Genomic DNA, 24,467 nt, shown 5'->3' on the forward strand with positions numbered 1-24,467 from the left:
TGCATTTATAACTGTTTCTTTGATGGTATGTTTATTTTATAGAAATGATATATTACTGCATTAAATGAGTTTATGGAATGCATAAGAAATTTTACTTATTTCTTAAAATTTACTATGACATACACTTTCAGTAAGACCAACTTTTTGGATATTTTAATTATGAGAGAATAATAGTTTTTTATCTAACATGTTTAAGAAGAAAGGAGTTTAAAATTTATATCTTAATTTTGGAAGCAGCCATCCATATTACCAAAAAATATAACATTGCTAAAGGACAAATGAAAAACTTCTTGAGACTTAGTATGAACGAATCTTGGAAAGTGATAGATATGTTTTTTGGGAATGAGTTACCAGATCCGTTTATTTAACAATGTTTTTAAAGAAGTGGTAGGTGTTTGACATATAGATTTCCAAGTAGTTTAGGTAACAGAGAACTTTTTTTACCGAACAATGTTAAACAACCTGATGTTAATTGGTTCTAGGCCCTGGTGTTACCATACACACAAGCTGCATATAAAATCAAAGTAGTGATGCAAAAGAATTGGAATGTAACTTTTAGGCATGAAATATAAGTCAGAAGTCTATTATTGTATTTAAAAGAGGTAATAATATTAAGGACATTGTGGAAAAGAATAAAGGTGGAGAAGCAACTGGGATTGTGTCTATGTCCAAAAGTGAACATTGTAAATATTGTAAATATATGTATAAGGGCCCCATGTGATATTAGTGGGTTATGACAGGTCTATTGGTAGTAAGGGTAGGTACACTTGTGAGACAAATACAGTAGTCTACCTTGCAACATGTTTAACATGTAGCAATTTTTATATGAGGGAAAACTTAAAGGAAACTACAAAGTAGAATATATGAACATTGTTATAATATCAAGAAAAATAATTATAATTATACTTTACAGTGACATGTCATGAGATATGAGAACTTTAAGCATTTCATGTTTTTTTATTTTGCAAAACATAGATATGAGTAGCAGAGAGGGAGTGTGGAAGGATGGATTGGAGTCCAGACAATTAAGTGTGTCAACCAAAATTCTATACACCCTCCCCCGATTAAATAACCATACTTCTGTAATAAACGCTAAAACTGAGATCTGCCAGATTATTAATAAATAAATAAATAAATAACTACAATTTTCAGTATAGAAATAAACAGTTTCCAGAATAGAACATTACTGTCATATAGTTCACAGTAGTCTAATCATTAGTTTTTCAAGCATCAACGTTTCTTTGATATATATATATATATATATATATATATATATATATATATATATATATATATTATTTTATTTTTTTTTGTGTGGATTTATGGATAGAAATTTTTTTTGTTTTTTAGCAGTTGTATTTCATGAGGTCTGTATTTGTATAGTAGTAGTATGTATTTGTGAGTTAAGATACAGAGTGTTTTAAAACTTAATTTGACATGTATATATATATATATATATATATATATATATATATATATATATATATATATATATATATATATATATATATATATATATATATGTGTGTGTGTGTGTGTGTGTGTGCATTGAATGATTGTTTATTTTTAATGGTCATGTGATTAGGTATGTTTTTATGTGATAGTTGATTTTGATTTGTTTAGATTCTCATGAATTCTCTAGAATTCTGAAGAGATAAAAGTGCTTAATCCTTTATTAAATTTCTTTTTTCCTTTAGCATGGTTTCAGTGTTTCCTTTGTTTAACCCAGAGATGCAGATTAAAAGCTAGGCAAATTACATCACTCACCATTAGGGCAAGAGTTAAGCAAGACCTTCACTTCTCAATGGAGGAAACTCCAGAACTTTTCAGGAAATATCTTCAAGATGTGTATATGGTTGATAAAGATCATCTAGGATCCTCTTCCATGAGTGCAAACTTAAAGCCTGCTATTTCTATCACATCATGCTTTGAAGCTAGGTCAGAATCAGTCCATGACAAGAATCATTACTAAGCATGAAATACTTATGGCCATCAAGAAGCAAAGTCAAATGAAACCCTGGCTCAGACAGACTCCCAGCAGAATTTCATGAAGTGCTACCTCTACATGCCTTAAATCATTGTTGGACAGCCTACCTATCTGAATCTAAAGGAAATGGAGTTCCCCCTTCAAAGAGACAGTCCCTTTTGCTTCCTTTATTAAATTCTGGCAAAACCTATTGTGGCTGTCTACTTACAAACAAATGTCTTTATTAAATGTGGATTGTAAAATTTATATGGACATTTGGGTGGCACTATTGCCTCCCTTGATCCCTTCTCTGATGCACCCAGAATAGGATGGATTTTTTATAGTTAGAACCTCATAATACAATATTTTAAGAGCAGCACAGTGACTTTGAAAGGGGATACACCAAAAAAATTTCAGTAGAGCTTCTGTTAGTGGCTTTCCCCATTCTTTTATGAACACTCTTTAGGCAGTAAATTGGGATTCTATAACAAAAATAAATGATACACCATATATAATTGAATTTCTAAGTGTTTTTAGAGGGGTGCAATAGGATGTCCTTTGTCTTCTCTTATTTGTTTTAGCAATAGAGCACCTAACCATAATACTTAGAAATACATTATATTCATCACAACATGCCAGAGAGGCTCGTTCTTCTGAGGATGGTGTAGCAATGTTTGCTGATGATGTTTTAATTTTTCTAAGATATCCACAGTGTACTTTTTCCTTATGCTGGGATATTTTAAATAAGTGTCAAAATATCTCTGGTTATAAAATAAATTCCTCTAGCTCTATATTAATGTCCCACAATTTCCCTGCTTCCTCAATCGATAGGGGGAGGTATATGATTCCACTTAATCCCTCTAACTTTACATACCTGGGCTTATATCAAGCCACTGCTCCCATGTGAAATGAGGATTTAAATGTTCAGTTAATTCAGTAAATAATAGATGACACCTCAAATGAATGGGGTTCTGGCACATCTCTTTCAATGTACAAATTGTACTCATCCAACTGATTTTATACCCAGAGATGTTATATATAATACAAGGTCTTCAAGTATGACTTCCATATATAGTCTGCTCCTCGTATGTAGTTAGAGGTTCCCAGTGAGGTCATTGCACTTCCCAAACTCATGGTGGATTATAATTATGTAGCTTGTTATTATCTTCATACAGATATAATTTGATGCCTTTTGATCCTTACTTATCAGAAACATTCCTGCTTTGGGTCAGTTTAAGGGCTGATAATATATATGCATTGTTGAGACCACCCATCCCATATGCGGAATGGAGTACAAGAAGTGGACAGTATTTACTGTTGTATGATACCTCAAGCTGGTATTTTAAGAAGCTTGCCAACAATGGCACCTCCTAGTACATAAATACAGCATGCTCTATTCTCAGAAAAGTGAATTCCACAAGCACTTTAGCCTCTAACTTTTCTTTTTAGGGCTCACCCAAATTTTTTTTGTACTTAGAGTGCTTTCCTTTAAGAACATAATTGAAAGGGTGCTTTTCTTAACTTTTCATTTCTGTTAATTATTCAGTATCTAAAAGTCCTTCAAACCTTTTTAGGTCATATGCTTTACCTATTTAACCAGGTTATTTTTCATTATCAACTCTCCTCACTGTTTAGCCATGCATAGATATACAGCTTTGTACACTAAGTAATAAAGTCCCCGTTTTTCATTTTTTCATTAGTAAAGGAATAATGACAATACAAGCATATTGGATATTTATTCTGCACTGATTGTTGTTTATTTTAATCCAGCTTCATATCTTAGACAATTCTATCCATAACTCTCAACGTCTTAGTACAAGAAATCAGGACAAAGCCAAAAATAAAAGGGGACAAAGGCCCAAAACATGGACAGATGTTAAGCATTGCTCTTATAAACTTAGAAATTTGCTAAAATAAAAGGTGTTTTGTCATCATGCATTTTCTGAAGGAAAGTCTGAAACACAAATGTCTGCCAATAATTAGTGAAGTCAATCCTAAATGATTTGCTTGAAAAACAGAAATTTTATGGGGAACAAACCAAAACTATGAGGCAAAAATCTGGACATTCTGTGCAAATCTGGACAGCTGAAAGGTATGACTGTCATAAGGAGAGAGCCAAAGAACTTTACTGATAAGTACATGTCTCCTTTTGAAAAAATTCCATCAGTGATAACTGGATCCTTGAAATGGAAGTTAGTCATATGGACATGCATACACAGACCATTTACAACTCCAGAAATGTCATCTAAATACTTGCCAAGGAATGAACCCAAGTGCTAGCCTTATGAAGTTAGAGGGCTGGCAATATCATGGAAAGAAATAATTTGGGGGTGCACCCTAATTCAAAAATTTGGGATTCATTTTTGGGAGCAGACAGGAGGTATATGTCCTTTTGGAAGTATATCTAAAAAGGACTTGATTATTCTGGCTTATCACTTGATCGTATTATATTATCTATACCATGATCTTGGTGGCCAAAAAATCTTTTACCTGACACTGGAAGAGTTCAATTCCCTCTTTGATCAAGGAATGTTAACAAATTATTTGAGGCATTCATCAAGCAGAGATACAAATCTATATGTGGAATGGAAAAACAAGCTAATGTAGCACATAAATGGTCCCCATTTATGGCTATTTTTTAGACATCGAGACTAAACATATATTACTAAAATGATTTTGGTGTCTTAAGCATATTCCCCTGCAAGGGCCTTTGCTAGGTACATGCTATCACCGTTATTTGGTGTTACATATGTTCATTCTATGATTTATTAGTTATAAACTAATCATAACCAATCCTAATAACAACGCTGACACCTCACTACACTACTATTGTATGGCTAACAAATGGAAGTCTATCCACCCCGCCATGAAGATTATTCAGCTTCTTTAAGGACTTTAAAATCCAATTGAAGCAACATATATTGGATGCATGGCTTGTACACACATGCATTCCCAGGCTAGAGACTACATATTGTAACCACTGCATACTTCATTGTAGTGTATGTTTATCTATACATACAGTAACCACTGCATATTTCATTGCAGTTTATTTTTATCTATGCATACAGTAATCACTGTGTACTTCATTGTATCGTATGTTTATCTATACATACGGTAACCATTGTGTACTTCATTGTAGCATATGCTTATCTATACATACAGTAACCACTGCGTACTTCATTGTAGCATATGTTTATCTAAACATACTGTAACCACTGTGTACTTCATTGTAGCATATGTTTATCTATACATAGGGTAACCATTGTGTACTTCATTGTAGCATATGTTTATCTATACATACTGCAACCACTGTGTACTTCATTGTAGCGTATGTTTATCTAAACATACTGTAACCACTGTGTACTTCATTGTAGCATATGTTTATCTATACATAGGGTAACCATTGTGTACTTCATTGTAGCATATGTTTATCTATACATACTGTAACCACTGTGTACTTCATTGTAGCGTATGTTTATCTAAACATACTGTAACCACTGTGTACTTCATTGTAGCGTATGTTTATCTAAACATACTGTAACCACTGTGTACTTCATTGTAGCATATGTTTATCTATACATACTGTAACTACTGTGTACTTCATCGTAGCGTATGTTTATCTATACCAGACGTGAAGAGAGTGTCTGACCGAGTGATGTTTATGAAGCTCGAAATTGATGGTGTAATGATGAATGTTGTTAGTGCATATGCTCCTCAAGTTGGGTGTGCGATGGAAGAGAAAGAGAAATTTTGGAGTGAGTTGGATGAAGTTGTGGTGAGTGTACCCAAGGGTGAGAGACTAGTGATTGGAGCGGACTTTAATGGGCATGTTGGTGAAGTGAACAGAGGGGATGAGGAAGTGATGGGTAGGTATGGTGTTAAGGAGAGGAATGCAGAAGGTCAGATGATTGTGGATTTTGCGAAAAGGATGGACATGGCTGTGGTGAATACGTATTTTAAGAAGAGGGTGGAGCATAGGGTGACGTACAAGAGTGGAGGAAGATGCTCACAAGTTGATTATATACTATGTAGGAGGGCCAGTCTTAAGGAGATTGGAGACTGTAAAGTGGTGGCAGGTGAAAGTGTAGTTAAGCAGCATAGATTAGTGGTATGTAGAATGACGTTGGTGATCAAGAAGAGGAGGAGGAATGTGAAAGCTGTGCCAAGGATTAAATGGTGGAAGTTAAAAAGGGTGATTGTGAAGTGGAGTTTAGGGAAGAGTTAAGACAGGCACTGGGAGGCAGTGGAGAGTTACCGAATAGCTGGGTAACTACAGCAGAACTAGTAAGGGTGACTGCTAGAAAGGTGCTTGGTGTGACATCTGGACAGAGGAAGGAGGACAAGGAGACCTGGTGGTGGAATGAGGAAGTACAGGAGAGTATACAGAGGAAGAGGCTGGCGAAGAAGAAGTGGGATTGTCAAAGAGATGAAGAAAGTAGACATGAGTATAAGGAGATGAGGCGCATGGCAAAGAGAGAGGTGGCAAAAGCTAAGGATAGGGCATATGGAGAGTTGTACGAGAGACTGGACACTAAAGAGGGAGAAAAGGACCTGTACCGATTAGCTAGACAGAGGGACAGAGCTGGGAAAGATGTGCAGCATGTAAGGGTGATAAAGGATAGTGAGGGAAAGGTACTCACAAGAGAGGAGAGTGTGTTGAGTAGATGGAAAGAGTATTTTGAGAGGCTGATGAATGAAGAGAATGAGAGAGAGAGAAGGTTGGATGATGTGGGGATAGTGAATCAGGAAGTGAAACAGATTAGCAAGGAGGAAGTAAGGGCAGCTATGAAGAGGATGAAGAATGGAAAGGCTGTTGGCCCAGATGACATACCAATGGAAGCATGGAGGTGCTTAGGAGAAATGGCAGTGGAATTTCTAACTAGATTGTTTAATGAAATTTTGGAAAGTCAGAGGATGCCTGAGGAGTGGAGAAAAAGTGTTTTGGTACCTATCTTTAAGAATAAGGGTGATGTGCAGAGCTGCAGTAACTACAGAGGGATAAAACTGATTAGTCACAGCTTGAAGTTATGGGAAAGAGTAGTGGAAGCAAGGTTAAGAAGGGAGGTGATGATTAGTGATCAGCAGTATGGTTTCATGCCAGGAAAGAGCACTACAGATGCAATGTTTGCTCTGAGAGTGTTGATGGAGAAATACAGAGAAGGTCAGAAGGAGTTGCATTGCGTCTTTGTAGACTTGGAGAAAGCATATGACAGGGTGCCTAGAGAAGAGTTGTGGTATTGTATGAGGAAGTCGGGAGTGGCAGAGAAGTACGTAAGAGTGGTACAGGATATGTACGAGGGTAGTGTGACAGTGGTGAGGACTGCAGTGGGAGTGACAGATCCGTTTAAGGTGGAGGTGGGATTACATCAAGGATCAGCTCTGAGTCCTTTCTTATTTGCAGTGGTGATGGACAGGTTGACAGATGAGATCAGACAGGAGGCCCGTGGACTATGATGTTTGCAGATGACATTGTGATCTGTAGTGAGAGTAGGAATCAGGTTGAGGAGACTCTGGAGAGGTGGAGATATGCTCTAGAGAGCAGAGGAATGAGGGTCAGCAGGGCTAAGACAGAATATATGTGTGTAAATGAGAGGGAGGGTAGAGGAGTGGTGAGGATGCAGGAGTAGAGTTGGTAAAGGTGGACGAGTTTAAGTACTTGGGATCAACAGTTCAGAGTAATGGTGAATGTGGAAGAGAGGTGAAGAAGAGAGTACAGGCAGGGTGGAATGGGTGGAGAAGAGTGTCAGGAGTGATTTGTGACAGACGGGTATCCGTAAGAGTGAAAGGGAAGGTCTACAAGAGTGTAGTGAGACCAGCTATGTTATATGGGTTGGAGACAGTGGCATTGACAAAAGGCAGGAGTCAGAGCTGGATGTGGCAGAGTTAAAGATGTTAAGATTTGCAATCGGTGTGACTAGGATGGATAGGATTAGGAATCGGTATATTAGAGGGTCAGCTCATGTTGGACAGTTTGGAGACAAAGCAAGAGAGACGAGATTGCGTTGGTTTGGACATGTGCTGAGGAGGGATGATGGGTATATTGGGAAAAAGATGCTAAGGATGGAGCTGCCAGGTAAGAGGAATAGAGGAAGGCCTAAGATAAGGTTTATGGACGTGGTGAGAGAGGACATGCAGGCGGTTGGTGTGACAGAGCAAGATGCAGAGGATAGGAAGAAATGGAAAGAGATGATCCGCTGTGGCGACCCCTAACGGGAAAAGCCGAAAGAGAATGATGATGAGGGTAACCATTGTGTACTTCATTGTAGCATATGTTTATCAATACATACTGTAACCACTGTGTACTTCATTGTAGCGTATGTTTATCTATACATACTGTAACCACTGTGTACTTCATTGTAGCATATGTTTATCTATACATACTGTAACCACTGTGTACTTCATTGTAGCGTATGTTTATCTATACATACTGTAACCACTGTGTACTTCATTGTAGCCTATATTTATGTACTCCTTGACCTGGAATGATTTTCATCACTATCACTAAATTATTTATCTCATTCATTATTTGAATATGCCTCTTCCTTTCTTCTTATCTCGTCTAAATCCATTCAGTTTTTTCTCTTTGTTTCCTTCCCTATTTCTTTTGTATACTAATACCTGTCCTATGTCTTCTCTTTTTTCCTTAGTTGCCTTCTGTATATACTTCTGTGGGTGATCCTTTGTATATTACAGTTATCAGTACTTCTTGGTAAACTGTTTCTCATGCATGCATATTTATAATGTAATTTTGTCATCTGTATTGTTTTGCATACTTCATTATTGAAATGATTTATAATTCTTGTATGTATTTCTGAATGACTATTTATGTATTCCACTCCTGTAAAACCTTTAATTTTGTAGATTTTTCCTAGGGCCTGAGCTGCACGGAAGCTTTGCTCTAACAGATTTTCCCAGTAAACAAATGCCAATGTCAATAGATAACTATGAATTTGGTGTGGGTAATCAACAATAATATAGCATAATAGTAAATCCCCAGGTTTTTCAATACCTGCTTCTGTTTATGGATTTTCTGAATTTAGCCCTTAGGTGAGCCTTTTTCTGCAATTGTTAAACTACCTTTGTTTACTCATATTGCAGTTACTATATGATCCTATGAATCCAGCTGAATGTATATGCTAAATGGTGTATAATTTAATGTCAGTTAATATCCACATTCTGTTTCATTATATGTTCATGACTGTTTCATAATTTTATAATTGTAGAAATGAAATATATGAAAAGTTACATATCCATGTTGGATATATTGTTCTATATAGTTACAGATGTTCGTATGGTCATGTTTCGATCCATTTTTTAAAACTCAATAAATAAATAAATGCATACAAAAAGGCTCTTGAGTAACAGTAATGAAAAGCTGCAGCAGTACTTTGATGAAATACAGAAATGGCTGGATTCAATAAAAGCTACACTAAGTTGTTGTTGTTATGTCTTTTGGCTTTTCCCGGTTAGGGGTCGCCACAGCGGAACTCCAGTCCGCTAATGATTGGCAGTAGATTTTTACGTACCGAGTTGCCAGCTCTGACGCACAACCTTCAACGAAGGTACACCCATTCATGCATGTCTCCACGCAGAAGACGCTCTAGCTGAGAATTAAACCAAACAGCATCTTAGTGTATATGATATATATATATATATATATATATATATATATATATATATATATATATATATCAAGAACATCCTTATCACATTTTTTGTTTCTAGTCACTCAGAAAGATTACACTAAGTGTACATGCAGTCTACACTTTGTGGTAACCTTTATGAATCCCTGTCAATATTTAAAGCTGCAAGAATATCAGTAGGAAAACTAAAATTAGGAGGAAGGCGGTGTGCGTTACATCTGTTGTCTGTTCACTCAGAACAGTGTACACTTAATATAAACTTAGTGTAGACATTATTGAATCCCAGGGAAAAATGATTTCATTCTTCTTAGAATGCATCCCTTCAGGAACAAGTACTTATTTTAATAAGATCAGTTCTGTTTCATAATTGGACCAAAATGAGTTCAAACTTATGTTGTCATGGCTATGATCTAAAGAGATTCTCATGACTGTGATCTCAGGTGATCCTGGAATCACTCATGGGGCTGCAGCAGAAGCACAACATACTGATAGAAATTTCTGTGTTAAGAATTTTCCAACTCAGTAGAATTATTATTGTTTATCCATGCCAGTAATCAACAGAAATAGATACGTTAATGTATTTCAGAAGTTATTCCTGTTAAACGTACATCTCTTACTCAGATCAAAATGTGCGATTTTTTTCCTATTATCTGTGTAATGGCAAAACCTTGTGAAGGCATGTTGACTAGCTCATTTGGCTGTTATTACTCATACTCATCTTTTTTTTCTATGATCTCTGATAGGGGAGCAGGCAGAGATTTATATATTTTAACTTTTTTTCTTTATGCCATACTGAATGTATTAATATAAATAAAAAGACACTGGGTTTCAAATAATCATGCAGTGTCTCCGAAAGGATCATATGGTATTATATTTCCTAAAAGCCAGAAAATTAATGAAAATGTATATTTCTGCCTACATGTTCACTATGTATTCAAATAGTTCCATTCACAAAAGAAAAGTGGCATATTGTTAACTGAAAAAATGCAATAAGATTATTTTTTGAAACAGACAAAATAAAAAACATATGGCTTGGTTAAGACAGACTAGGACAAATAAGCTATGATTTTCTTTATTTTATGCATTTGTTAAATGAATATGACCTCTATACAAAATATCTTATTTCAGTTGCAAAGCAGAACCACTGCCGGGTCACGTGACTCATTCATACTTAAAGACTAGGCAAATGCTGGTGGAGGGAATCATGCCCTGCATGACTTACGACAGTAAGCAGTGCTTCATCGGCTTAGAGCCTTAAACTGCTGTGATGTCATATAGTCATAAGTATCCAATTGGTTGTTCGTGGCTATAAATATGTATTTGCTTTTCTTTTACTTCCCTTCTGTATTACTGTAAGCCTGTGTCTGTAAATTGTTAACATCTGAAAAATTTACTGGAAAAGTTTATATTATTATATAGTCATATGAGAGTCCACCCAGCATATAATAGGTTCATAGGTGTGTACTAGGCTAATGGCCCTGGAGCCTATATAAGCCTTGCCCAAGAAGATTCCATGGAATCATGTCGCCCAAAGTTAGTTCCCAGTGCCCCTGTCAAGCAAGGCCACTGAAGTGATCCCCAGGGTGAACTTCCTATTGCCCATCCACTCATTAAGATTTCAGTTAAAGAGGCCAGTGAAATGCTCTGCTTGACGTGAATGGGAAGTTTATTCCAGAGTATGGGAAGTCTCTGGGTTAGGAACCTGCCACTCCAGCATGTTCTGTTTATTGTGGTAATGAGGTCGGAGTCCCTGGAGCATGTGGCATGGAGGGATTGTGATTTCTTTAATTGTAGCATATCTAGCAGTTCTGCATCAGACATGGCTTTGTAGGTCAAACAGAGATCGCCTCTAAGTAGGTGATAAGAGACAGAGTTTAGCTGGAGTTTTTTTAGTCTGCCCATATAGGCCATGTGTCTAAAGACTAAGATCCTCTTAGTGAGGTATTTTTGTGGCCTTTCCAGTTGCTGTAGGTGTCTAGTGAGGTACATATCAAATGGGGTGTTGCAACAAACAAATATAAATAAATAACTAGTTCATCTTTGCAGCTGAAACTCAAGCAGTAAGGATATGTTCACAGTTAGGAATGATAGCACTATATTTTAACAGGAGGAAATATTCCAGGTTGGGTTATGGTGCTTTTCCTTTTCAACCATGTCATGTCATCAATTGATCCCCAGTTATCATAACTAAACAATAAACTAAAATTTAATTTTCAATTAAAAAATCTAAAATATTAGTTTTTTTTTTGCTATGGTATAAAAGTAAAAAAAAATTTAAAAAGTTACAGAAACTGTATATATGAAATTCAGTAGCATTGTTAGTATTAGCAGTACCATCTGATTCAAAAATCACACTGTTTATTTTGCCTTCTTTGTAGCTTATGTCCCTGCCCTGGCTGCGAGTCAGAAAATCCATGGTGTTTTGCGTGTGTGTGTGTGTGTGTGTGTGTGTGTGTGTATCTATATCTCTTTCTCTCTCTCTCTCTCGCTATATATATATATATATATATATATATATATATATATATATATACACACACACACACACACACACACACACACACACACACACACATATAAATATAGTCTGAAACATCAAACGCTCATATGAGAGAGATTTTTCAAGTTTTAAATAACAACAAATGCTATATGCGTGACCGTTGTTTTTAATGGAATTTTTGCTGCCAGCATTTTGTGTGAAATCATTATGTAGTGGGGTAAGGGAATTTGCCCTTACACCACTGCTGTGCAATCTTGGAGTTTGTATATAATTAGTAGGGGTTTGGGAGATGCAGGTGGGCTTGTCCCCAGAAAAAAAAATATATATATTTTTAATTTTTTTCTTGTATTCATTCATTTCACATTTGAGCAAAAGTGAGAGGTGGAATGTTCTTGGTCTGTCTGACATGGAAAACAAGCCACATTCATTTATTTTTTTGTGTGTGTGATCATCTAGATGTGTATGAATCTAAACAGTAACTGTTATAGGTTGAAAGTGTTTTCTTACTTCATGAAGTGCACAAACCTAAACAGCAACTTTCAGTTAATTTAATTTTTTTTTTGTTTTCTACTACTGATCTGGGACTTGTGCTTTCCGTTTGGTGCTAAGAGTGAGAAAAGGTTGCCAAACTCTAGCCTCCCAGTTTGATTGACAGCCCGCTTCCATACTGATAACACCAGCATTTTACATCATCTCACCCCACCCTGGGTCCCATAGCACCACCCCCTCTCTCAGGAGAGTGGTTAACTGCCCTTTCACCAGATCCCTCCCAGTTTCCAGCCCTTTATCTAGCCAGGCATAGAGCTATCTAGCCCTCTTTTGCACTAATTTTACTACCTGGAACATGAAGCGAGGATGAATCTGCAAAGAAAAGCCCTGACCTCACCACCTGGAACCTGGAGAGGGGAAGAATCTGAACAGATGGGCCCTCAGTAACTCCTAGACTCAGGAAGAAGCTTGACACTGAAGACCCCAGACTGATGTGTCATAAAACCATGCTCTGGAGCCAAGAGCATTACACCTCTTGCTGCAGCTACCCTACAGCAAGCAGGTCTAGATACTGTAGCTATTGGGCCTGCATTTAACAACATTTCTGTAATCTGCAGCACAATGAAAGTTATTATTCCAGGGCACCACCCCATACTGCTATATTCTTTACACCATAGGCACAATTTGCCTAGGCTCAAAGAAGATCTAAGTTTCTTATGTTTAGTAAACATTTTTGTACAGTCTGCTGTTCAGCACTTGGTGGATTTTTATTCCATGGGCAAAGAAAGCCTGCACAAAAGGTTCTGAGGTCTCACACTTTACTTACTCTTCACCTTTTACCTCCTACTTGTTCACATCCATGAGCTCTGTAAAAAATGAGCATTATGACTTGTTTTCCACAGTATGCTATTTTTCTGGGTGCATATACTGTTCATAAATGGGAAACACCTAGTGTAGCTTTAACTGACTCCCTCCCCATGCATATGAAAAGGTCTGTTTTAATCAAGAGGAAGAAGAATGGAGACTGGTCACATTAACCATGTATAGAGAATGGACAAACTGTACATCAGCACCATGATTGGAGAACAAACCTTCTCCAGCAGGGTATTAAAGTACAAGTAATGCCCACTGACAAATGAGTCTGCCACTTCATGGCAGCATATCAAGCTGCTGTGGAGCTCGGACCACAAAAATAGCAATAGCTGCCATTACTTTACACTTGCTAAGCAGTGCTTTTGCTGTTTAGCGTGTGCAAAAAAAATAAACAGGAAAAAAAGTATATGTATGGTTATGCATGTCTATGAGTGTGTTTATGTTTCTGTCGGCATGCAGAAGTGAATGCATGTATGAAAGCTGAGGAGACTGTGTGTGTGAGAGATCGAGAGAGAGTGACAGCAATCTTGTGTCAGTAAATGCATGCATGAAATCAGAGGAGACTGTGTGTGTGAGAGTGACAGCAATCTTGTGTCAGTAAATGCATGCATGAAATCAGAGGAGACTGTGTGTGTGAGAGATCGAGAGAGAGTGACAGCAATCTTGTGTCAGTAAATGCATGCATGAAATCAGAGGAGACTGTGTGTGTGAGAGATCGAGAGAGAGTGACAGCAATCTTGTGTCAGTAAATGCATGCATGAAATCAGAGGAGACTGTGTGTGTGAGATCGAGAGAGAGTGACAGCAATCTTGTGTCAGTAAATGCATGCATGAAATCAGAGGAGACTGTGTGTGTGAGAGATCGAGAGAGTGACAGCAATCTTGTGTCAGTAAATGCATGCATGAAATCAGAGGAGACTGTGTGTGTCTAGGATCGAGACAGAGAGTGACAGCAATCTTGTGTCAGTAAATGCATGCATGAAATCAGAGGAGACTGTGTGTGTGTCTAGGATCGAGACAGAGAGTGACAGCAATCTTGTGTCAGTAAATGCATGCATGAAATCAGAGGAGACTGTGTGTGTGAGAGATCGAGAGAGAGTGACAGCAATCTTGTGTCAGTAAATGCATGCATGAAATCAGAGGAGACTGTGTGTGTGTCTAGGATCGAGACAGAGAGTGACAGCAATCTTGTGTCAGTAAATGCATGCATGAAATCAGAGGAGACTGTGTGTGTCTAGGATCGAGACAGAGAGTGCAGTCTTCTTTGCATAGCTCTCAACTCTCCAAATTTTTGCAGAATGTCCAGATCTTTGCTTCATAATTTTTGTCTGTTCCTCATAAAATTTGTGGTTTTCAGAAGTTTTGTGGCAAATTGGTGAGGAGTGATTTCCTAAATAATGACAGGCATTTGAGCTTCAGGCTTTATAACTTTCAGAAAATGCATTGTAATACAAGACATTTTATTCTAACAACTTTCAAGGTTTATAAGTGCAATATGTAAGGTTTGTACCTATTTTGGGGGCTTTGTCCCTCCCATTATTTTTGGCTTTGTCCAGATCTTTTTGTGCTGAGAGATGGATAGTTATGTCTGTGTGAGTGAATGTGAGTAAAAAACCAGAGGAGACTGTGTGTTTATGTGTATATGTGTGTGTGAAAGCAGAAGAGACTGTGTATGAGAGAGAGAGAGAGAGAATGGGCTCTCTGTTAAATTGTGTTTTGCTTGTTTATTTTTTTAAGTACTACATAATTATTTTATATGGTTTTGATGTAAAATGCTTCCTCCAACACCATTAATATATACTACAGAAAGTCTGAAATTCTGAAATATTAGGTGGAGGAACTATTTTACCTCAAAAATATATTTAAAAGAGATAATGCAGTACTTTTAAAAAAAAGTAAAACAGAACAGTTTGAGAGTCCATTCTCTAAGTACAATAATGCCCTCCAAGGTGTGTGATAATGTGTAATGAATGCCCTTCCAGGGGTATAGAGGCCATCTGCCTGCAGCATCGGGCCTCATAACACCCCTGGGTGGATGGTAATTATACATTATCACACACCCTTGAGGGCATTACTGCTTATGTAATGCCCACTGAAAAATGAGTGTGCCACTTCACAGCAGCATATCAAGCTGCTGTGGAGCTCGGAATGAGAAAACCGAATGGAAACCATTATTTTATGCTCACTTAGCAGTGCTTTTGCTGTTTAGTGAGTGTAAATGTGAAAATAAGACAATTAAAAAAGATTGTGTGTGTTCATGTCTGTGTGTGAGTGTTTGAATGCATGTCAGTGAAAGTGAGAGTGAACAAACTGTTATTTTACACTCACTTGGCAGAGCATCTGCTGTTTAGTGATTATAAAACAAAAAAATTAAAAAAATAAAGCATATGTGAGAGTGTTTGCATGTATGAGAGTAAGAGAAAGAGGTAGATCAAGAAAAAAAAATGAAAAAAAGTGTATATGTATGTGTGTTTATGTTTATGTCCACGTGTGTGAGTGAATATTTGCATGAAAACAGAAGAGACTCTGTGTGTGTGTGTGTGTGTGTGTGTGTGTGTGTGTGTGTGTGTGTGTGTGTGTGTGTGTGTGTGTGTGTGTGTGTGTGTGTGTGTGTGTGTCGATGAGAGACAGGGAAAGTAAAGTGTTAAAGTTATCCAGCAGCAGCAGTTTTGTGTACCTCTTCACCTCAGATATAGTTCTCAACCTATTAGCTCAAGAAATCTGGACAAAGCCTGAAGTGATGAGGGTACAAATGTTGAGAAATAGGGGCGCATTTTAAATATTGCTCTTATAAAGTTAGAAAGTTGCTAGAATAACAGGATTTGTGTTAGCACATATTTTCTGAAGGATATGAAATTTGAAACTCAAATGCATGTCATTATTTAGCGACATATCTTACACCATCGCAGCAGTTTGTTAAAAACACATTTTTTATGAGAAACAGACCAAAAATATGAGGCAAATATCTGGGCTTTCTGCAAAAAATATGTACAGTTGAGAGGTATGTTTAGATCAACGTATCTGGATTAGCCTAAAATAAACGGTATAAAAGGCTCAAACTAGGAACATATTTTAAATGATTTGTGTTAGCATACATTTTCCGAAGCAGAAGTGTGTGTGTGTGTGTGTGTGTGTGTGTGTGTGTGTGTGTGTGTGTGTGTGTGTGTGTGTGTGTGTGTGTGTGTGTGTGATAGTGAGTGAGATCTACCACTGGCAGCAGCAAAGAGGTTTGTATACCTCTATACCCTTTAGCTGAAGAAATCTGGATAAAGTCTAAAATATGAGGGGAACAAAGGGTCAAAACTAAGAACAGATTTTAATTATTGCTCTTATAAAATTACAGACTTGCTTAAATAAAGGAATTTGTGTTAGCATGAATTGTCTGAAGGAAATAAAACTCTGAAACTCAAATGTATGTCATTGTTTAATAACTTCTGTGCCCAATGACTGGCAATAAACCAAATGTTTTAGGAGTAAGGGACCAAAAAAATAAAGTAAATACCTGGATTTTTTAAAGTGTTATATTTTGGATGTAAAATGCTTCGTCTAACACCATTAACATATACTACAGCAATTTTGAAACGTTAGGTGGAGGAACTATTTTACATCAAAAAAATACAAAAAAAATAATACTTAAAAAAATAAATAAGTAAAACACAACAATTTTACAGAGATCCCATTCTCTAAGCACAATAATGCCCTCCCGTGTGTGTGTGTGTTAATGTGTAATTCCCTACCAGGGGTGTAGACGCCCTCCACCTGCAGCATTGGGCCTCATAACACCCCTTTGCAGGCATTAATTACACATTAACACACACCCAGTTGGGCATTATTACTTGCATATGAGCCTCTTATAAGCAGTCACTGTAAACCTTTTGTTGTTATACAAGAAAAGAGTAGCCTTTCATATTATATGTCAGGAGATAATGAGCCACATAAAAGTGGGCACAGTCTCTCATATTACATGTGATAGAATGGAAAAAGTTGTGTAATAAAGTTTTTATACTTGACTCCAAGGAATATGAATCCCAATGATGCAGAAACAGCCTCTCATTTTGCATGTGTTTCAAAACAGACTAATAAATTCTGGTGATAGCCTTGCAAAAGTAGGCATTTTCAATGATCAAAGTGTAAACCACCCTATTAAGTGGGCCTGATGAATCTTAGGAAAAGTGTTTTCTTAAATACAGTTCTATAGTTGTAGCTCATAGTGTGTTATGTTTTGTTTGTTAGAAGTTAAAAATAAAAATAAAACCTTTTTAACTAAGAATGAGGTTCAACAGGCTGCTGAGCTAGTAAACCCTCAGAGTCTTTCAGGAATATTCATATAAGGGACTAACCTCTAAACTTTGGGATAGGCTCCATGTTTTTCCATCTCACAGATTTTTCTCCAATCAGCTCTCATCCCACCATTGTCGGTAACTGTCTTTAAATAACTAACCCGTTGAATGTAATTCATTAGAATAAGAACACTCATCCATCTAAGTACTTAACTGCATAAACTACTGGAAACTTCAGCAAGGTGTCTTTATTCCTCCTACAGAGTCTTCTAGATCTGCAAGCTAAAGTGATTTTATCTGGACTAATCCTTTAAACTCTGTTTCTTGTAAGTCCTGACACCCTCTGGGTCACAGATGGGATACTAGACTTTATTCGAGCCATCTGGATTAATTCTGTTTCCTTTATTGGGTATGGGTAAAACAAAGTGCAGGAGGATTATGTTCCACAATAGGTGCTATTGTTAGGTTTAGTAAATCTTTTATATTGAAATATATACAAGATTCAAAGACAATTAGGCAACCAGTGCTAAATTACTTGGGACATTTTTTCATATGCTGGGAGTTTTTTTCAGAGTTCCCAGTGTTTATATTTACAAGGAGACAAAATTTGAAAGAAATTCTTAAAAAAGAAAATGGGGGACATATTTCTGGAAGATTATCATTTGGGACATGTAAATGTGGGGAATGTAAGCAATGGTCTTATATTGCTAATGCAGAACAATTAAAAGTTATCCCAAATGCACTGCCTATATTCGTAACAGCTAACAGTATTAGAAAAAAAATATACACTGCTTGTGTTCTCATCATCTAATAGTATTTGGAAAAATGGATGCTGCCTAAGCTTGCAGCAGTTAGCATTATTAGAAAAAAATATGCACTGCTTGTGTTTACAGAAGATATAGCAACAGAAAAAAATATGAATTACCTGTATTTGCAGCAGCTAATAATATTAGGATGAACAATGCACTGGCTGTGTTCACTGCTAACAGTATTAAGAAAAATGTAGTGCCTGTGTTAACAGCAATAACCTATATTAGAAAAAATATGTACTGCCTGTCCTCACTTAGCAATGTTAGAAAAAAATATGCACTACCTGTATCTGCAGCAACTACCCAGATTAGAAAATATTTGTGCTGCCTTTGTTTGCAGTAACTATCAGTATTGGAAGAAAAATGTGTACTCCTTATGTTTACAGCATGTAGCAAAATAAAAATGTGTGCACTACTTGCATATTCAGCACCTAGCAGTATTAAAAAGTGCACTGCTTGTGTTCTTAGCAACTAGCATTATTAGAAGAAATCTGCAGTGCCTGTGTTCTAGTATTTGTCTTTTTTCTGAAGATAAACACATAATTGCAATCCTTTAGACTATTCAAACACAAATCTCAAGAACAAAAACACAGATCTGATAAATAACAAGGGCTGTCACTGAAATTAAGGGCAGTTGATAGATACACTAAATTGTGTACATAAACTGTGGGTTTATTTATGAATGTGTGTGTTTGTGTAAATGTGCATGTTTTATGGAATTTGTGTGTTTTTGCAGAACTGTATAAGCAGTATGCATCCTTATGAACGCATGCTCTGAAAGGTATTGTTAACAAATCTACATTCTGAACTTGGTTTCCTTCATTCGTACTAAACATCTTGCCTAGTGATCTATTTAATTATCATGTAACGTGATGGATTGGGTGCCCATGGTCTGTTTTCCCTGCAGTTAATCCTGAAAAATGAGAGGCTATTTATCCATGAGCTTTACATGTAATTTAAGCAAAACATTACAATAAACATAAGAAAACAAAGATAAATGAAGTTGACCTTGCTGTTTTTAAATATTGGTAAGGAAAGAACAGACAGTGAGTGTAGCTCTTCTTAGCCACTGTCATTGTTCATATTTCTGTGTTAAATTGCATGCATATTAATATCAGCTGGTATTGCTCAATAAAAGCAAAGGATGAAAGCCTCATAGAAGATTCTGAGAAATGTAGACAGGCCCTGTCTCAGAAACAGTATGAAGAGAGCCTAAAGCTGAGCATTTTATATCTCACATTCTAAAGTAATTGAAATGCTCTAGTTTACATATGTAGTAAATCAAATAAAAATAATAAATAAATAAAATACAATTCCAAAGTAGTATTTCCATGCACATCTCCTGAGATATTAAAAATCTAGCTGTCTCTCTGTCTCTCTCCATCTCCCACAATCTCACTGCATAAAATGGAATTCAGGCTTGAGCTACTACAGATAATCAACATACAGTTCAGTGATGCTTATACACTAAATCAGTTTTCACAACTGAACTGCACTAAGTAGCTTTAACATGGTAACATATGCCAGATTCTGTACTCTTACTGTACCTCCCAGCTAAATGTTACCTTCACCACATTTGTAGTGGTTAATTTCTGCACTGGTGGCATACACTTGCAAAGGCCTGACCATGGCCCAGATGACTCGGGTTCAGATAATAACTCTGGCTCTGGTGCTTGGCGGCATAGGCAGGGAAGACTGGTGTGTCCATAGCAGGAGAGGGACCGAGGGTGCATAGTCAGGGAACCAGAACATGAGTTGATACCCCTGTTAAAGAGTGAGGAAGAAACCAGAGTTTCCTATGAGTAAAAGTAGTGGTACTGCTGACTTTAGCCTCTTGCAGAAGTGAAGGTCAATTAAGTTGTGACACCTACTGTAGTTTCACTTCTGGGCTGTCACTGGGTATGCACAAGGGCAAAGAGTGAAAAAAAAAAAACTTGAACCACCCCTGATGGCTGCCTAAAGGATTACCTCTCTTGGCAAACTTTTACAAATACTAATGAGAAAACAAATGGATCATTAACTGAGAGAGAGCTGAAGATTGGTAGACAGCAGTGACAAAAACTGCAAAACAAGTTTGTAGTGGCTTGACTTAATTACATCTGTTACAGACACTATGTGACTCCTTCATTGGTTTACCTATATGGCATTGTGGTGATTGTAAATGGTGCCATGTTGTGTTACTTGCAACACCTACTCCCTTGTTAGCTCTTCTGAAGTTTACTTGAGAAAGCATGTGATGATTTCGGACAAAGGCAAGCTTATAAATGCTGAGTAGAATTATACCTAGGATGGACCTTTTTAGGAGATATTCAAATATTCTTTCTTGACATATCTTGGTCCCTCATCAAGAGTGTTACCTTGACTTTTAAATCTGTCTAAATTCAAATTTGATGGAGGAGGTTGTGACTAGGAAACTAGAGGTATGAGTTTTCTTCCAGAAAGAGTTTGGATTTCAGTAAGGGGAATGTATTTTCTTGGCCGAGGGAGCCTACCCAGGCCAGAGATGTTGCATCATCTCGTACTGGCCATCAAACACCAGCAACACATTCTGTACATCCGTCCCCTCCTTTAGAGATGACGTCACTTCCGATTCAGGCAAGAGAGGGAGAAAACGCCACTGAGATAGCAGGAACATTAGTGCCAAATGTTGAACAAACATACAGGTTCCCTCATTTTCAAAGGAACCAGTTGTTAGAAGGAAAGAGAACACTCAAGAACCGGTGGCGACCACATCAACTAGTGACCTTTCTTCACTCCATTTTCCATTGTCCTTTCGAGCAACGAACCGGCAGCCGTGGAGCTCACATTACAAGGGGAAGAAATGGAAAATGTTGGACGAGCAGCATGAGTTTCAGAAAAAAACTCTGAAACCAGTGAACAGGACCTTACAGTGAACTTGTCAAAGTATGTATTATTGCTTTCTGAGAAAACAGTTTTGAATAAGGGACTGTCATTTATACCCTCACATAATGCAAATGTTACAGATTTAATTGTTGATGTTAAGTGTTTTTCCAGGAATATTGCATTATCTTTACAATATGAGAATAATGATAACAATATTACACAATGTCACATGTTTAGGAAGCCATCGACTTATACACCCAATTTAGATCCAGTATTGGGTAGTTTTGAAAAGGCTTGTGAGAAAGATTTGCTAGCCATGTTTCAACTTGACAGACGCCATTTGAAACCTGAGTTTTATAACTTAAATAGGGAAGAGAGTCAAGCTTTGAAAGCTCTACAGGACAATGATATGATTGTCATTAGACCTGCAGACAAAGGGGGAGCAGTAGTTGTGTTATATCAGGAATACTATCATTCTAGTATATGTGCCATGCTGTTAGACCTGAATACATATAGTGTTTTAACTATTCCTCAGTTAGATAGGATAATTAAGGATGTTCATAATAACCTATATGACATGCTGATGTGTAATATCATTGATGTTGATTTGTATAAGTATTTCCTTATAGAGAAACCCTTAATACCCACTTTTAGGGGTCTCCCTAAAATATACAAAACTTTGGAGAACCCTCCTTTTAGACCCATTGTGTCTAGTAGAGGTTGGTTGACCGAATCTGCATCCATTTATATAGAAAAGCAGTTAAGACCATTTGTGGAGTCAACTAGTTCGATTTTAAGGGATACCCAACAGTTTTTGAAAACACTTTCAATTTATAATGACTTAAGTCATATAAATGGAAGTGATTATATGGTTACGCTAGATGTTACGTCACTCTTCATTAGCATACCTAACGATACTGATATTGAATATCTGAAATTGTTTTTGATACAGAAAGGGATGAATAATGATCGTATCATTAAAATTGCAATGTTGATGGACTTAATTCTTACTAATAATGTGTTCACTTATGATGGTAAATATTTCTAACAAACCACGGGTGTAGCAATGGGAACTCCTTGTACTAACTCTTATGCAAATCTTGTTCTAGCATATTGGGAACATACCTATATTCTAGAACATATGTTTTTTTCTAAATTTATAAAATACTATAAACGCTTTGTGGATGATATTTTCCTCATATGGGGAGGGGTCTTAAGTACCCTCAGTGATTTCATTACCTACATCAATGGGACGATAACTTTTTTAACCTTGACTGGAAAATGGTCCCAGAAGGAGATTGAGTTTTTGGATGTATTACTTAAGAAACAGAATAGCCAAATTACCACTGAGATATATAAGAAACCTTGCAGAAGGAATGCCCTTCTGCTTCAAAATAGTATGCACCCTTAACATATACACAAAAATATTGTTAAGAATCAAGTATTAAAAACCTCTCAGTTAGCGAAGATTGTGTTTTTGATAAGGTTATTAGTGATGTAAGGATGGATTTTATTGAAAGAGGATATCATCCACGTGATTTAGAAGTAATACATGAAACAAAACATGATAATTTTGGAAAACCTTATATCAGGAGTGGAGGCCAGATACCAATGAAACAACAAGTTACTGCCCCCCCCAAGGTTAAATAGGTTAGTAATCCCATATACGAATAATAATAAGAAAGTAACGGAGATAATCAAAAAGAATTGGAGTATGTTATTGTTAGATGATCAGATAAAAGAAGTAGTAGGGACAAGTCCTAGATTCAGTTATAGGAATGCCAAATCACTGAAGCGGATTTTATGTTATGAGAAGAGCAACAAGAAAGAACTTTATTCTACCAGGAAAGGGACCTTTTCTTGTCACCACTGTAATCAGTGTGGTTTTATAGCTAATACAAATAGTTTTATACATCCTGATACACATTTAACTTATGAATTCCACCATTATGTGGATTGTAGGTCAAGAAATTTAGTTTATTTAGCTATCTGACAGAAATGTAATGGCTTTTATATATGAAAAACCAACAGGACCCTGAGAGAAAGAATTAGGGAGCATATTTATGCCATTAATAAAGAGAATGAAGGGAATGCAATAGCTAGACATATAATTCATAATGATACCACACATAGTTTTAAGTTTTTAGTTCTTGAGTTAATATACCCTAGGTGAGATTAGGAGATATAAGAAATTATTCCGAAAAAGAGGAAGGGAAATGGATCATTAGACTGCAGACAGACAGGGGACATGGGTTGAATGAGAGGGTTTCTCTGAAACCATTTCTCATGGACCGTGCCTTGAAATATTGAGCCCCTCTGATCCAGTACATAAATTCAAATATGTTTTTATATTCAAGATATTTGTATGTATATATACATGTATTTTTGTATTAGTATGCATTAATTATTCTTTAAGTGCCTTTTAGATGAAGTGATATATGTTAGGTACACATATGCATTGACACTTTAAATTTACATGGTGTTTTTACACTGTGTTTTTATTGCTTGCTTTTTATGAGAATGAGTATTTAAATTTTTTTATATATCCAATTTGAAAGTCTGATGACACGTTCTTGGGAACATGAAAGCGCTTACTTTGTGACAATAAACAGAGCTTCGCATTATTGGTCTGCTTCGATTGTCATGGTATATCTTTATTCTGGTGTTTCTTCCAGATTGTTTGATCCATTTGTCTATTTTGTGGTGATCAAGGATCATGTTTAAAGGCACACAATGACCTTTGTTTTTGCTTAAAAATGTGTCCACATTCAATTTTATGCATGCAAGTACATTTTTATGCACAAAATGTAGTTTTGTAATGTTTTGTAAATAAAATTATTTTCAAAATTGCTTGTGGATATGGAGAACATATCATGCAAAGCTGTATTTACAGCATTAATATTAATAGGTGGGCAGGAAGTGTCTCTCTGGTTGTCCAGCTCTAATTACGCTGGATTAGTGTTGGTAAGTAATTGTGTATTAGTTATGTAATTGCCAAATTGTTAAATTAATAGTTTGGCAAAAAAATAAATAAATTAAATAAAATAATATTACTAATGATTAG

This window comes from Protopterus annectens, chromosome 7.part0, assembly GCF_019279795.1.
Source record: "Protopterus annectens isolate FY-2018-M chromosome 7.part0, PAN1.0, whole genome shotgun sequence".
NCBI classification, from domain to species: Eukaryota; Metazoa; Chordata; order Ceratodontiformes; family Protopteridae; genus Protopterus; species Protopterus annectens.